General features: G+C 50.5%; 1 pseudogene; it reads right to left on the reverse strand.

The window, feature by feature from the left end:
* Positions 1 to 245: 245 nt before the first annotated feature.
* LOC141108602 (lissencephaly-1 homolog pseudogene) overlaps positions 246 to 16,089 on the reverse strand; it is a 178,475-nt pseudogene continuing 162,631 nt past the window's right edge.

A 16,089-nucleotide genomic window follows, 5' to 3' on the forward strand; every position in this document is an offset into this window, starting at 1 on the left:
CTAATGAAAAGTCTTCGGTTGCCATCCAACAATTACCTCCTTAAAGGCCATCAAGCATGTAATGCCTCGTACGTACCCTGAAGTGGCGATTTTTAGACACTAAGCAAGCATCCAGATTTGCATTGACAAAAATTAAATAAAAAAAAAAAAAACACAAAAAAAGAGGGGACACACATGCTGCAGGGGAAGTTTAATACCTGCAACAAAGTATTTAATGCCATATTTTGCAGTAAGTTTACATACATAAAAGACAAGTGCTACTGCTACACAAACCTCTGACTCTGTGGACACTCCAACACGAAATGTATATTTTCGTTTTAAAGCGCACTAAAATATTGTAATAGATCCACATTACTTTTCAAAAAGCCCCACAAAAATGTGCTTCTGAAGTGAGCCAACTGATCCAGGAAACCACAACCGAAGACAAAAAGCGACAGGCATGATTCTGCGGGACACCCCAGAATTACCTAGTTCTTGCCTGTTAGGTCTGATGTGACCAATGCCTGCCCATGTTCTTAAACCTATGGTACTTCTAGACAACGTATGTAAATTTACAGTATACAATTTGGATTCACCATGCATGAATACTTTTTGTGTAACATTCAATAAGCTCAATCTACATCCAGAATAATTTACATGAAAGGACGGACAATAGGTATTTAACAGATGGGTAACCATGGTATCTGAGTGCATCCAGAGGAGAGGGAAGAGGCGATGGGAACCAAGGTGAGTTCAAATCAACGGCACTCCCACACTTTTACTGTTTGATCTACGCTTCCAGTGACCACGTAAGGTGCAGTCTTGTGGAAATCCAAAGAGGTAACAAAGTTTTCATGCGCATTCAAGGTTTTCATGCAGCGCTTGTTCTTATAGTCCCAAATACGTAGGGTTTTATCATCAGCACAGCTCAATATAAATTTCCCACCTGGGTGAAACAGGATGCCACGTACCCAGTTATCATGGCCAACAAGTGTCATTAGGCACATGCCAGTACTGATATCCCACATCTTAATAGTCTTATCTCTGGAACCGGAAAGCAAAAAAGGTCCAGGCTTACCACTCTTCTTAGTCTCTGATCCTGTTGCATCCAATATAGTAGTAAAGGAGCTTTCAGGAGCCCAGGAAATACACTCTACAACATGCTCATGTTCTCTAAGCTCTGCATTCTTTTGTTGCTACCACCCAAACACGGACTGTCTGATCATTAGAACAACTTGTGATTAGGGTACCATCTTGATTTGGCCTCACCATTCGCACCCATTCTCTGTGCCCTGTGAACGTCTTCACACAATACCCAGTATGAACCTCCCACATCTTAATGGTTTTATCCCTTGAGGCTGACACTATATGATCTCCATTAGGCATTATAGCTACTGAAGAAACATTGTGATCATGACCATGCATGGTCCTAATGCACTCAAATCCTTGAAAATCCCATAGCTTTATGGTCATGTCAGCTGAGCAGGAGGCCAGCATCTTGCCAGAGTGATCAAAGGAGATATCCTGCACAGAGTCTGTGTGTCCCTTGAGTGTTCGCTCAAAATCTCCCGTCTCATAGTCCCACACCTTAATAGTTGCATCCTCTGAAGCAGTGACCATAACACTAAACACTGGATGGAAAATGACACGAGTGACCGGACTCCTGTGGCCACTAAGTGCATATTTTTCGGGAGGACGTGGTATCCATTCTTTGGGGTCCCTCTTCTGTCCTATAGGTCCCCCAGAAGTAAACTCTTCTTTTGCTTCATTCAGTTTTGATTCTAACTCCATAACCTTCTTCTGTAATCTGATAACTGATGTCCATTTCTTTTCCAGTAGGCCAGCATACTTTTTATCTAATTCTTCATTCATATCCAACTCTGCTTCCTTTTTAAAAACAGAGTAAGCTTCTTCGTAGCCATTGGAACGAAGATAATCTGCTATTGCTCGATTTAGCTCATCTCGTTGCCTCTGTGACAGAACCATGATTGGCAAGTCTGTTGACTTGATATAGGAGAGCTTCAGGAGTTCACAAATCCTAGGGAACCCCAAATCTGTAAAGCATACAGCCACAGAGTAGCTTCGGTTGTAGGAAACCTCTTCACCACAGGCAGGGTTTCAAAGAAAACTTGGAGTTATTCAGGGAAGGGTCATTCCACCGGAGGATTCATCCGGGGCGCACAGCGCGGTGACGGGTAATGGCCGCTCCTCCTCAGGAAGGTCTTTGGAAGGGCGGTGTGTGCCGGCTGAGGGAAGGTGGGGGGGGGGGACAGGCTCCAGACACACACGAACAAACCGCAACGAAGAAAAAATAAGTCTGTAAAAAAAAACCGTGCTGAAGGGCTGGGCGCGAAGGGCGGCAGGAGTGATTTCTTCCCTTGTGCACATGGGTGGAGGTTTTCTCTATCTTCAATACAACTGAGGGCCTTTTAAACTCTGATTTGTGTTTCCTGTAGAGGGCGGAGCCAATCATCTCTCTAATTAAGCTGGAAAATTCATGAAAATACCAGAAATCCAACAGTGTTTTTTTGCCTGTGTCCAATCACCAGAGGGTAGCTTGTATATAACCCTAGATCTATAAATACAAGCTCTGTATCCTGTACTGTATGATTAAGATAAACATATTTGCTGCATTTTTCTATCAAGTTTGAACTATAGTCCACTATGCTTTCTTATTCTGTTCTCTATTGCCATTTTCATTAAAAAATCTGACCAAGATAAGAGTATGAAAAAAAAACATTTAGGGTAACAGAATTCAGTCAGCTAAAACATACAAAGATATGCCAAACAATAAGACAAAGATAGAACACAATTGTTTTTGCACTTCACTTATGGAAGCTGTCCGTTTAATAAAGTTTACAGGTATCATAAGAGCAGTGGGCACTACAGAAGAGTGGGCACCTTTCTCCAAAACATCACGCTCAGAACAAAGAACCCAGATACTGCAGCTTTAATTCAGAAACAGCACAAAACATATCTGATTTCCCCGACCACTATAAGCCTTAACCCTGAAAGTACCAGAGTAGATGGCATCACCTGGAATATGGCTGTGTTGCTAGCCACTCTGGCAACACAAAAAGTTAAGGCCTTTTATTCAAGCAAGACCGAAATCAACAAACCCCTAAAATCCTGTATGTACACGTTAACAAAAAAGCTACCAGTCCCATTATATCGGAATAGGTCAGTTCCGTTCCTTAGTCATAATCGATTTAACTGGGAATTCTTATGTTGGCAGAAAAGGGTAGATTTCAATTTGAACAGGGCCACATTTTCAGGGCCACAGTGATTGGTGGACAAAAACACAGCCCCTTAGCAGCAGCTCTATGCTCGTCTGTCATGGTGGCTGTTTCTTGGCCATTATATATGTCATCTTCCCCAATACAGCCTCACTTTACCAAAGAGGATTGGTGCTTGGAACAAAATATACTCTATTAAACAAACATACATTCATGTTTTGTCCCCCGTCAGTAATAAGAAGCATTCCCAATTAAATTTCCCAAAACAGTTTTAATATATAGCACTCTGCAGACATGTGGACCTCTGCATCCGATCTTCCTTCACTGTGCTGGAGCCCCGGAGCAGGTCATTCTTAATTCAGCTAATACAGTCTTTTACACAGTTTTTCGTGAGGTGAGAACTCGGACTATTGAACCAAGGCCTCCTATTACTAATGCCTGTGGGGAAAAAAAAGAAACATATATGGATCAGAAACATGAAGACTTCAAGCCTACAGTAAATAAACTAGTTTAACATGGGATTTTCTTACTCACAATTAAGCCCTTTTTTAGAGTCCATTGAGGGACACTGCAATTCTTAAACCCTAAGTTACTGCAGCCTACAGAAGGATGGGATGCTGGTCAACAAAGAAAACTGTAGGCCAGACCATAGTGTAACCTTTCCTACTACTAGCAAGCCTCAGTTCTGTAGGAAAGCAGTACCAAATTCATGATCAAACAACACTCATGGGGTGCTGTGGATGCGGTTGATTGCTCATCTCAGAGGAGTTATCAGCAGTTGCTGCAAAACCCTCCGAGTGTCACTAGATCATTTATTTACATTGATCTGAAACTGGTCTGGCTGTTTCCCAGCAAATAGACATCAACTTCTTTCTTCTGGCTAGCAGACAGCAGCTGTGAAGTTCAAACGCATGGCTTTAATTGCCGCATCTCTAAAAAGCAATCTGTGGTTGATCACTTTTCAGAGATGTTTGACAGGCAGTGAGGAGGTGATATGCCGCCTGCTTTAAAGCTAGTAACTGCCACAGTGCAGTTACATGCAGTTGCAGGGTGGTTGTGGTGCGGCCCCAGTCCCTTGAGTGTGTTATATGCAGCAGCACTACTGCCCTTGTATTGGGAATGCTTGTCAGAAGTGGGATAATTTATTTTGGGTTGTTCTTTAGTGGTAGGTTATGGTATTAACAAGAAATATACCTTTATTTAAAACTTTTTTTTTTTTTACTATTTTGGCCCAATTTTCCTTTGATAATAAAAAAAAAAATCAGGAGATATCCATAACTATGGAAAGCCAAATTTGTCCTGAAAAAAACAAGGTATAATCCACCAAATACACAAAGTAGTTGTGATGATATATACGGTTTTACTAACACGTTTGAAAATTGCTAAATTTAGCTTAGACATTTAGATTTGTTTTAGACTTGGTGTGAAAGGGTTAATATCTGCCAAGGCCAGAAGTCCACCTGAGGAAAGAAAGCAATGAAAGGTGGAGAATTTTTGGGGTAAAATGGAAACATTCAGTGGGTTGATGTCTATAATGAGGTGAATGCCCCATTTGAGTTCTGGGACAGTGAAAAGGATAGAGTAAAACTTCTAAAGCATTTCTGCAGTAGGGATTGGGGCTACAAACCCAGGCATTGAGAATGCAAGATATTCAAGTGCCTTCAAAAGGTCAACGGGTGTACCCCTCATTCTGGAAAACGGGGACATACTCATGTTGAGGAGGCATGTTGGTGGAATTGGCAGCTTTAGAGTGCCAGATCTTGTGAGTGCTTTTGCCTTAATTAGTATCCATTGATAATAGTATCTAGTATCAATCTGAAAAGGCATCATCTCAATTGAAGGTCAAGCAGATCAAACACAAGATTCTTGCAAGATAGTTCTGCAGTCCATTACTTCAATCAAAGGGCCCTGCACCTACTAACCAGAGACTAATGGGAGAGAGAAGGCTTCTAACAGGTCATCGCAGCTAAAGATTACTGGCACAGACATCTGTTCCACACAATCTATGAGAGTCTATAGTAGCAGCAGTTAGTTCCTTTCTATGGAACCAATCAGACATTGCTTGGCAAGGTGAAGCTATAGCCCAAATCAAGGGGCAAAGTGGGACCTGCAAAACGAAATCATGGTTCTGGAAAAGACTTCAAGCCATTTATCACTTTGAGGCCATAAAGGCAGGAGCATCCCCTACCACTATGGGAGCTACTTTGTTAGGGCAAGAAATGGCTTTATGCACAGAAGTAACAGACCACTTTTGAACAAAGTCCTAACTAACTGGGTACAGAGACAGCAAATATTTATAGAGAGCAAACAGCTAACCAGGGAGTTTACAAAGTTTGTACAGAAATAACTAGAAAAGTAGGTGAGAAGTTATTTTCAACATTAGAGGTCCTATAAGCAGAGGCGGCTCTAGGCTTTGTGAGGCCTTAGGCAAAACTTAGACATGAGGCCCCACTCACGCTCATAATAGGAAAAAGAATTAAAGTGATACAAATTAATAATTCATTGCACTTTAGTGTCCGATGAACTGATGACAATTCACACATGGCCAGTTCAGCATGTCATGATCATATCACACCAGGATATGCATTGTAACACAAGCTCCCTCCATATATCGATCGTCACTTACTAGCCAGCTCACTATTATGCCTACATTTCACTTTTCCTTGGTCATAGATCCATCATCTATTTTCCTAAACCTATGCCCCATGCCTGCTGTGGACACAACCAATGGTTATGACTATGGTCAATGACTATGACAATGACAGTAAACCTGAATACAGAAATGATTTATTTAAGCATGAGCTAATCATGTGTTTTAGGGACATACATCAGAGGATGCAGGACTAGGGATAATCTCCCATGTGCAGCCTCTACACACATCCTATGATCCCAGTGCTGAGGCTGACTGGCAACTGACTGGGGAGAGAGAGAGGGGGGAGAGAGAGGGAGGAGAGAGAGGGAGGAGTGAGGAGGATGAGATAAAAGGAGGAGGAAGAGAGGAGGGAGAGGAGAGAGAAAGAGAGCAGAGAGAAAGAGAGGGGGAGAGGAGAGAGAAAGAGAGGGGGAGAGGAGAGAGAAAGAGAGGGGGGAGAGAAGGGAGAAAGAGAGGGAGAGGAGAGAGAAAGAGGTGGGAGAGAGTGGAAAATAGAGAGGAGAGGGGGGAGAGGGAGAAGGGTGGGAGAGAGGAGAGAGATATGAGGGAAGGAGAGGGGTATGAGGGAGAGAGAGGGGTGGGGGAGAGAGAAGGGGAGGGGTGAGAAGGGTAGAGAGAAAGTGGTAGAGAGGGGAGAGCGGGGGCTGGAAAAGGGGGGGCTGGGAGGGAGAGAGGGGAGAAGAGGGGAAAGAGAGAGGGGGGGAGAGAGAGAGAGAGAGAGAGGGGGGGGAGAGAGAGAGAGAGAGAGGTGGAAGGGATAGGGGAGAGAGAGAGAGTGGGGGGAGAGAAAGAGGGGGGATGAGAGAGAGAGAAAGGCGGGAGAAGGTTAGAGAGAAGGGGGTTAGACAGAGAGGGGTAGGGAGAAGGGGAAAGGAGTGAAAGAGGGGGAGCGAGAGAGGGGGCTGGGGAGAGAGAGGAAAGTGAGTGAGAGAGAGTGGGGGGAGGGTGGAAAGAGGGGGAGACAGAGAGGTGTGAGAGAGGGCTGGGAGGGAGAGAGAGGAGTGAGAGAGGGCTGGGAGGGAGAGAGAGGAGTGAGAGAGGGGGGTGAGAAGAGGAGAGAAGGGGAAGAGAGAAAGAGGGGGAAGGACAGAGAGGGGTGGTACAGAGAGGAGTGGAAGAGGGGGATAGAGAGAGGGGGAGAGAGAGGGGAGAAAGGTGTGAAAGGGGGAGGGGAAAGAGATAGAGAGGGGGAGAGGAGAGAGAGGGGGAGTGGAGAGGGGGGGAGCAGAGAGAGAGAGGGGGGAGAGGAGGAGAGAGAGAGGGGAGAAAGGAAAGAGAGGGGAGAGAGATGGGATAGAGAGAGGAGAGAGGGGGAGAGAGAAGAGAGAGAGGGGGGAGAAGAGAGAGCGAGAGGGGGAGAAGAGAGGGGGGAGAGGAGAGAGAGGGGGGAGAGGAAAGAGAGAGAGAGGAGAGAGAGAGAGAGAGAGAGAGAGAGGAGGAGAGGAGAGAGAGAGGGGTATGAGGGAGAGAAAGGTAGAGAGAAAGGGGTAGAGAGGGGAGAGAGAGGGGAGAGAGGGGGCTGGAAAAGGGGGGCTGAGAGGGAGAGAGGAGGGGGGTAGAGAGAGAGGTGGGAGGGAGAGGAGGAGAGAGAGAGTGGGGGTAGAGAAAGAGGGGGGATAGAGAGATAGGTGGGAGGGAGAGAGGAGAGGGGAGAAGAGAGAGAGAGAGAAAGGGAGGGGGGAGAAGGGTAGCGAGAAGGGGGTTAGACAGAGAGGGGTAGGGAGAGGGGGAAAGGAGTAAAAGAGGGGGAGAGAGAGGGAAGTAAGTAAGAGAGAGTGGGGGGGAGGGTGGAAAGAGAGGGAGACAGGGGTGTAGAGAGAGGGGGGAAATAGAGGCGTGAGAGAGGGCTGGGAGGGGGAGAGAGAGAGAGAGAGAGGGGTGGTACAGAGAGGAGTGGGAGAGGGGGATAGGAGAGAGGGGGGGAGGGGAGAAAGGTGTGAAAGGGGGAGGGGAAAGAGAGAGGGGGAGAGGAGAGAGAGGGGGAGAGAGAGAAGGGTGGGAGAGAGGGGTATGAGGGAAGGAGAGGGGTATGAGGGAGAGAGAGGGTGGGGGGAGAGAGAGAGGGAGGGGTGAGAAGGGTAGAGAGAAAGGGGTAGAGAGGAAAGAGAGGGGGGCTGGAAAAGGAGGTGTCATGAGAGGGTTTACCCGTTGGTGGCGCTATCGGTCCCTTGGATCGCAGTACCAGTGTCCATCAGCAGGTGTCTCCCAACACCTAGGACCTGCAGTAAGAGGTCTTTCCTGCTGGTGGCACTGTTGCATCCTTGGGCCGTAGTACCGGTGTCAACCAGCGGGTGCACTCTGGCAGTGTGGAGCAAACAACACACACTGCGCTCAGCTGTGACATGAGGTCAATCACCACAGCCTTATAAATACCCGGCAAGCCCTCATAGGCTTGCCTTGGTCTCTCTCTCTCTCTCTCTGCGCGTTCTGACCGTTGCTGCCTGTTTGACCTGGAAGCCTGCTATCTGCCTTGTCCTGATCTGATCCTATCCCTATCCTGAGGCCTTCCTAGTCCTGTCCCTTCTGTTCCTGGCTCCCTTGTATCCCTGCCCTGTACCCCATCTGCTGACTTCCCTGTGTATGACCTTGGCTTGGCTTGTTTACGATTACGGTATCTCCATTTACTTATATATATATATATTGTTGTTTGTAGTGGGTTGTTGTGTGGGTTTGCACTGTTTTCCTTTTACTTATCACTTGTTAATAAACACCATTTCACTTACATGTGTTTCTGGTCTCCTCTGTGCAGTCCACACAGTCTGGTCAATTAGATACTCTGACAGTATACCAAGGCCATCCCTGACCAGACGTGGCTGCACTGAGAAACCGTCCTGTTACGGTGGGCGCGCAAAATGGACTTTGATGAAATTGTCTATTATTCTCTGCTGGCGGCAGAGGATAATGAATATTGTTGTCAGACTCTTAAAGATTGGACCCGAGACCAACTGCTGGAAACGATTCAAACCGCCCATTTACTTGTAGATCGAGGTCATATGTTATTTGAGGATGTTCAGTCTTTGATCCAATTATGTACAAAGTCAGCTTTGTCATGCATTCCCGAGGGTAGTGACGATTTCTCCCCTCCTTTCAGTTGTGACCAGGTTGAATCCCTGTTATGGTTGTTAGAGGATGATCCGGCTTCCTTTGATGAACATTATTCCGCTTGTTCCCAGCAGGTGTTATCCGATTGCATTTATTCAGTACAATCTTTGGTTAGTCAGGCTGTGTGTAAATCAGCGTTTGTTCAACCTTTGCTGCAGGCATGGTCAGATCTCCTGTCTTTAGCTAAACCACAATATTCCAGCCCTGCCATTAATCATCTACCTTCCAAAAAATCTATCTCCCCGTCACCTATGGCAACCTCAGCTACAACCCAGTTTAATCAGCTCCCTACCCAATACTACCACCCAGTCTCCAAGTGTCGCACCTATCCTGCCTTCAATTCACCTGTCTCTTCTCCTCCACCTGTAACAGTCCCACAAAACCCCTCTCTAGCTACAGTTCCTTGGTCTTCCTTCTGCCCAGCTACTTTCTTTTCTTACAGCCCTGCACCTACATACAAAATTGCACGGGCTAAACCAAAAAGGAAACAAAAATTCTTCCCGACCCACACCATCTTGCCAGTAACCCAACCTGCTCCCACTTTGCAGTCTGATGTTCCAGCTTTGCAGTCTGATGTTCCAGCTTTGCAGTCTGATGTTCCAGCTTTGCAGTCTGACGTTCCAGCTTTGCAGTCTGACGTTCCAGCCTTCCAGTCTGACGTTCCAGCCTTCCAGTCTGACGTTCCAGCCTTCCAGTCTGACGTTCCAGCCTTCCAGTCTGACGTTCCAGCCTTCCAGTCTGACGTTCCAGCTTTCCAGTCTGACGTTCCAGCTTTCCAGTCTGACGTTCCAGCTTTCCAGTCTGACGTTCCAGCTTTCCAGTCTGACGTTCCAGCTTTGCAGTCTGACGTTCCAGCTTTGCAGTCTGAAGTTCCAGCTTTGCAGTCTGAAGTTCCAGCTTTGCAGTCTGAAGTTCCAGCTTTGCAGTCTGAAGTTCCAGCTTTGCAGTCTGATGTTCCAGCCTTCCAGTCTGATGTTCCAGCCTCCCAGTCTGATGTTCCAGCCTTCCAGTCTGACGTTCCAGCCTTCCAGTCTGACGTTCCAGCCTTCCAGTCTGACGTTCCAGCCTTCCAGTCTGACGTTCCAGCCTTCCAGTCTGACGTTCCAGCTTTCCAGTCTGACGTTCCAGCTTTCCAGTCTGACGTTCCAGCTTTCCAGTCTGACGTTCCAGCTTTCCAGTCTGACGTTCCAGCTTTCCAGTCTGACGTTCCAGCCTTCCAGTCTGACGTTCCAGCTTTGCAGTCTGAAGTTCCAGCTTTGCAGTCTGAAGTTCCAGCTTTGCAGTCTGAAGTTCCAGCTTTGCAGTCTGAAGTTCAAGCTTTGCAGTCTGAAGTTCCAGCTTTGCAGTCTGATGTTCCAGCTTTGCAGTCTGATGTTCCAGCTTTGCAGTCTGATGTTCCAGCTTTGCAGTCTGATGTTCCAGCCTTCCAGTCTGATGTTCCAGCCTTCCAGTCTGATGTTCCAGCCTTCCAGTCTGAAGTTCCAGCTTTGCAGTCTGAAGTTCCAGCTTTGCAGTCTGAAGTTCCAGCTTTGCAGTCTGAAGTTCCAGCTTTGCAGTCTGATGTTCCAGCTTTGCAGTCTGATGTTCCAGCTTTGCAGTCTGATGTTCCAGCTTTGCAGTCTGATGTTCCAGCTTTGCAGTCTGATGTTCCAGCTTTGCAGTCTGATGTTCCAGCTTTACAGTCTGATGTGCCTGCCTCCCAGTCTGTCGTCCCGATGCCGGCCTGCCAGCTCGATGTCCCTGCCTTCCAGCCGGATGTCTTGCAGCTTGCCTTCCAGCCCGATGTCTTGATGCCTACCTACCAGTCTGATGTGCCAGCTTCCCAGATTGATGTGCCAGCTTCCCAGATTGATGTGCCAGCTTCCCAGATTGATGTGCCAGCTTCCCAGTTTGCTGTACCAGCTTCCCAGCCTGATGCCTTGCAGCTTGTCTTCCAGCCTGATGTCTTGATGCCTACCTACCAGTCTGATGTGCCAGCTTCCCAGTCTGATGTGCCAGCTTCCCAGTCTGATGTGCCAGCTTCCCAGTCTGATGTGCCAGCTTCCCAGATTGATGTGCCAGCTTCCCAGATTGATGTGCCAGCTTCCCAGATTGATGTGCCAGCTTCCCAGTTTGCGGTACCAGCTTCCCAGCCTGATGTCTTGCAGCTTGCCTTCCAGCCTGATGTCTCGAAGATTGCTTCCCAGTCTGATGTGCCAGCTTCTCAGTCTGATGTGCCAGCTTCCAAGTCGGATGTTCCAGCTTTCCAGTCTGATGTTCCAGCCCTCCAGCCTGATGTTCGGGTGTCTGCCCTCCAGCTCAAGTGGTTCCTGTCGTCTGCTGCCCAGCTCAAGTGGTTCCTGTCGTCTGCTGCCCAGCTCAAGTGGTTCCTGTCGTTTGCTGCCCAGCTCAAGTGGTTCCTGCCGTCTGCTGCCCAGCTCAAGTGGTTCCTGTCGTCTGCTGCCCAGCTCAAGTGGTTCCTGTCGTCTGCTGCCCAGCTCAAGTGGTTCCTGCCGTCTGCTGCCCAGCTCAAGTGGTTCCTGTCGTCTGCTGCCCAGCTCAAGTGTTTCCTGTCGTCTGCTGCCCAGCTCAAGTGTTTCCTGTCGTCTGCTGCCCAGCTCAAGTGTTTCCTGTCGTTGGCTGCCCAGCTCAAGTGTTTTCTGTCGTCTGCTGCCCAGCTCAAGTGTTTCCTGTCGTCTGCTGCCCAGCTCAAGTGTTTCCTGTCGTCTGCTGCCCAGCTCAAGTGTTTCCTGTCGTCTGCTGCCCAGCTCAAGTGTTTCCTGTCGTCTGCTGCCCAGCTCAAGTGGTTCCTGTCGTCTGCTGCCCAGCTCAAGTGTTTCCTGTCGTCTGCTGCCCAGCTCAAGTGTTTCCTGTCGTCTGCTGCCCAGCTCAAGTGTTTCCTGTCGTCTGCTGCCCAGCTCAAGTGTTTCCTGTCGTCTGCTGCCCAGCTCAAGTGTTTCCTGTCGTCTGCTGCCCAGCTCAAGTGGTTCCTGCCGTCTGCTGCCCAGCTCAAGTGGTTCCTGCCGTCTGCTGCCCAGCTCAAGTGGTTCCTGCCGTCTGCTGCCCAGCTCAAGTGGTTCCTGCCGTCTGCTGCCCAGCTCAAGTGGTTCCTGCCGTCTGCTGCCCAGCTCAAGTGGTTCCTGCCGTCTGCTGCCCAGCTCAAGTGGTTCCTGCCGTCTGCTGCCCAGCTCAAGTGGTTCCTGCCGTCTGCTGCCCAGCTCAAGTGGTTCCTGCCGTCTGCTGCCCAGCTCAAGTGGTTCCTGTCGTCTGCTGCCCAGCTTAATGACTCTGACATGCCAGCAGTACCCACTGTCCAGGTTGATGTACCCGATGCCCGGCCTGATGTGCCCTCATCTGTTCGGTTGGAGGCCATGAACTTTGGACAGATGCACCTTGTTGGAGCGTCCGGAGGCCGCTCCTTTAGGGGGGGGTACTGTCATGAGAGGGTTTACCCGTTGGTGGCGCTATCGGTCCCTTGGATCGCAGTACCAGTGTCCATCAGCAGGTGTCTCCCAACACCTAGGACCTGCAGTAAGAGGTCTTTCCTGCTGGTGGCACTGTTGCATCCTTGGGCCGTAGTACCGGTGTCAACCAGCGGGTGCACTCTGGCAGTGTGGAGCAAACAACACACACTGCGCTCAGCTGTGACATGAGGTCAATCACCACAGCCTTATAAATACCCGGCAAGCCCTCATAGGCTTGCCTTGGTCTCTCTCTCTCTCTGCGTTCTGACCGTTGCTGCCTGTTTGACCTGGAAGCCTGCTATCTGCCTTGTCCTGATCTGATCCTATCCCTATCCTGAGGCCTTCCTAGTCCTGTCCCTTCTGTTCCTGGCTCCCTTGTATCCCTGCCCTGTACCCCATCTGCTGACTTCCCTGTGTATGACCTTGGCTTGGCTTGTTTACGATTACGGTATCTCCATTTACTTATATATATATATTGTTGTTTGTAGTGGGTTGTTGTGTGGGTTTGCACTGTTTTCCTTTTACTTATCACTTGTTAATAAACACCATTTCACTTACATGTGTTTCTGGTCTCCTCTGTGCAGTCCACACAGTCTGGTCAATTAGATACTCTGACAGGAGGGCTGGGAAGGAGAGAGGGGAGAAGAGGGGAAAGAGAGAGGGGGGAGAGAGGGGGGAGAGAGAGAGAGGTGGAAGGGAGAGGGGGGAAAGAGAGAGTGGGGGTAGAGAAAGAGGGGGGATAGAGAGAGAGGTAGGAGGGAGAGAGGAGAGGGGGTAAGAGATACAGAGAGAGAGAAAGGTGGGAGAAGGGTAGAGAGAAGGGGGTTAGACAGAGAGAGGTAGGGAGAGGGGGAAAGGAGTGAAAGAGGGGTAGAGAGAGAGGGGACTGGGGAGCGAGAGAGAAGTGAGAGAGTAGGGGGAAGGGTGGAAAGAGGGGGAGACAGAGAGGTGGGAGAGAGGGCTGGGAGGGAGAGAGAGAGAGAGGAGTGAGAGGGGGGGTGAGAGGAGGAGAGAAGGGGAAGAGAGGAAGAGAGGGGGAAGGAGAGAGAGGGGTGGTACAGAGAGGAGTGGGAGAGGGGGATAGAGAAAGGGGGAGAGAGAGGGGAGAAAGGTGTGAAAGGGGGAGGGGAAGATAGAGGGAAGGGGAGAGGAGAGAGAGGGGGTGAGGAGAGAGAGGGGGAGAGCAGAGAGAGAGAGAGGGGGGGGAGAGAAGGGAGAAAGAGAGAGAGAGGAGAGAGAAAGAGGTGGGAGAGAGGGGAAAATAGAGAGGAGAGGGGGGAGAGGGAGAAGGGTGGGAGAGAGGAGAGAGATATGAGGGAAGGAGAGGGGTATGAGGGAGAGAGAGGGGTGGGGGAGAGAGAGGGGGAGGGGTGAGAAGGGTAGAGAGAAAGGGGTAGAGAGGGGAGAGAGGGGGGCTGGAAAAGGGGGGCTGGGAGGGAGAGAGGGGAGAAGAGGGGAAAGAGAGAGAGAGAGAGGTGGAAGGGAGAGGGGGAGAGAGAGAGTGGGGGTAGAGAAAGAGGGGGGATAGAGAGAGAGAGGTGGGAGGGAGAGTGGAGAGGGGGGAAGAGAGAGAGAGAAAGGCGGGAGAAGGAGTGAAAGAGGGGGAGCGAGAGAAGGGGCTGGGGAGAGAGAGGGAAGTGAGTGAGAGAGAGTGGGGGGAGGGTGGAAAGAGCGGGAGACAGAGAGGTGTGAGAGAGGGCTGGGAAGGAGAGAGAAAGAGGGGGAAGGAGAGAGAGGGGTGGTACAGAGAGGAGTGGGAGAGGGGGATAGAGAGAGGGGGAGAGAGAGGGGAGAAAGGTGTGAAAGGGGGAGGGGAGAGGAGAGAGAGGGGGAGAGGAGAGAGAGGGGGTGAGGAGAGAGGGGAGAGGAAGAGAGAGGAGAGAGACGGGAGAGAGAGGGGAGAGAGGGGAGAGAGGAGAGAGAGGGGAGAGGGGAGAAAGAGGGGAGAGAGAAGAGAGAGAGGGGGGAGAAGAGAGAGCGAGAGGGGGAGAAGAGAGAGAGGGGGAGAGGAGAGAGAGAGGGGGGAGAGGAGAGAGAGAGGAGAGAGAGAGAGGAGGAGAGGGGTATGAGGGAGAGAGAGGGGGAGAGAAGGGTAGAGAGAAAGGGGTAGAGAGAGAGGGGGGCTGGAAAAGGGGGGCTGCGAGGTAGAGAGGAGAGAGAGGAGGGGGGAGAGAGGGGAGTAGAGAGAGAGGTGGGAGGGAGAGGGGGAGAGAGAGTGGGGGTAGAGAAAGAGGGGAGATAGAGAGAGAGGTGGGAGGGAGAGAGGAGAGGGGGGAAGAGAGAGAGAGAAAGGGAGGGGAGAGAAGGGTAGAGAGAATGGGGTTAGACAGAGAGGGGTAGGGAGAGGGGGAAAGGAGTAAAAGAGGGGGAGAGAGGGAAGTGAGTGAGAGAGTGTGGGGGGAGGGTGGAAAGAGGGGGAGACAGAGGTGTAGAGAGAGGGGGGAAAGAGAGGCGTGAGAGAGGGCTGGGAGGGAGAGAGAGAGAGAGAGAGAGAGGACTGAGAGAGGGGGGAGTGAGAGGAGGAGAGAAGGGGGAGAGAGGGGGAGGGAGAGAGGAGAGAGAGAGAAGTGGTACAGAGAGGAGTGGGATAGGGGGATAGAGAGGGGGGAGAGAGAGGGGAGAAAGGTGTGAAAGGGGGAGGGGAAAGAGAGAGAGAGGGGGAGGAGAGAGAGGAGGGAGAGGAGAGAGAGGGGGGAGAGGAGAGAGAGGAGAGAGAGAGAGAAGGGTGTGTGAGAGGAGAGAGAGGGGTATGAGGGAAGGAGAGGGGTATGAGGGAGAGAGAGGGGTATGAGGGAAGGAGAGGGATATGAGGGAGAGAGAGGGGTGGGGGGAGAGAGGGGGGGTGAGAAGGGGGTAGAGAGGGGAGAGAGGGGGGCTGGAAAAGGGGGGGCTGGGAGGGAGAGAGGGGAGAAGAGGGGAAAGAGAGAGACAGAGAGAGAGAGAGGTGGAAGGGAGAGGGGGGAGAGAGAGAGTGGGGGTAGAGAAAGAGGGGGGATAGAGAGAGAAGTGGGAGGGAGAGAGGAGGGGGGGAAGAGAGACAGAGAGAGAGAAAGGCGGGAGAAGGGTAGAGAGAAGGGGGTTAGACAGAGAGGGGTAGGGAGAGGGGGAAAGGAGTGAAAGAGGGGGAGAGAGAGAGGGGACTGGGGAGAGAGAGGAAAGTGAGTGAGAGAGAGTGGGGGGAGGGTGGAAAGAGGGGGAGACAGAGAGGTGTGAGATAGGGCTGGGAGGGAGAGAGAGGAGTGAGAGAGGGGGGGTGAGAGGAGGAGAGAAGGGGAATAGAGGAAGAGAGGGGGAAGGAGAGAGAGGGGAGAAAGGTGTGAAAGGGGGAGGGGAAAGAGAGAGAGGGGGGAGGAGAGAGAGGGGGAGAGCAGAGAGAGAGGGGGAGAGGAGAGAGAGAGGGGGAGAAAGGAGAGAGAGAGAAGAGAGAGGGGAGGAAGAGGGGAGAGGAGAGAGGGGGAGAGAGGAGAGAGTGAGGAGAAAGAGAGGAGGTAGAGGAAAGAGAGAGAGAGTGAGAGGAGAGGAGAGGGAGAGGGGTATGAGGGAGAGCAAAGGGTAGAGAGAAAGGGGTAGAGAGAGAGAGGGGGAGAGAGAAGAGAGAGAGGGGGAGAAGAGAGAGCGAGAGGGGGAGAAGAGAGAGAGGGGGGAGAAGAGAGAGAGGGGGAGGGGAGAGAGAGAG

This window comes from Aquarana catesbeiana, linkage group LG09 (assembly GCF_042186555.1).
Source record: "Aquarana catesbeiana isolate 2022-GZ linkage group LG09, ASM4218655v1, whole genome shotgun sequence".
NCBI classification, from domain to species: domain Eukaryota; kingdom Metazoa; phylum Chordata; class Amphibia; order Anura; family Ranidae; genus Aquarana; species Aquarana catesbeiana.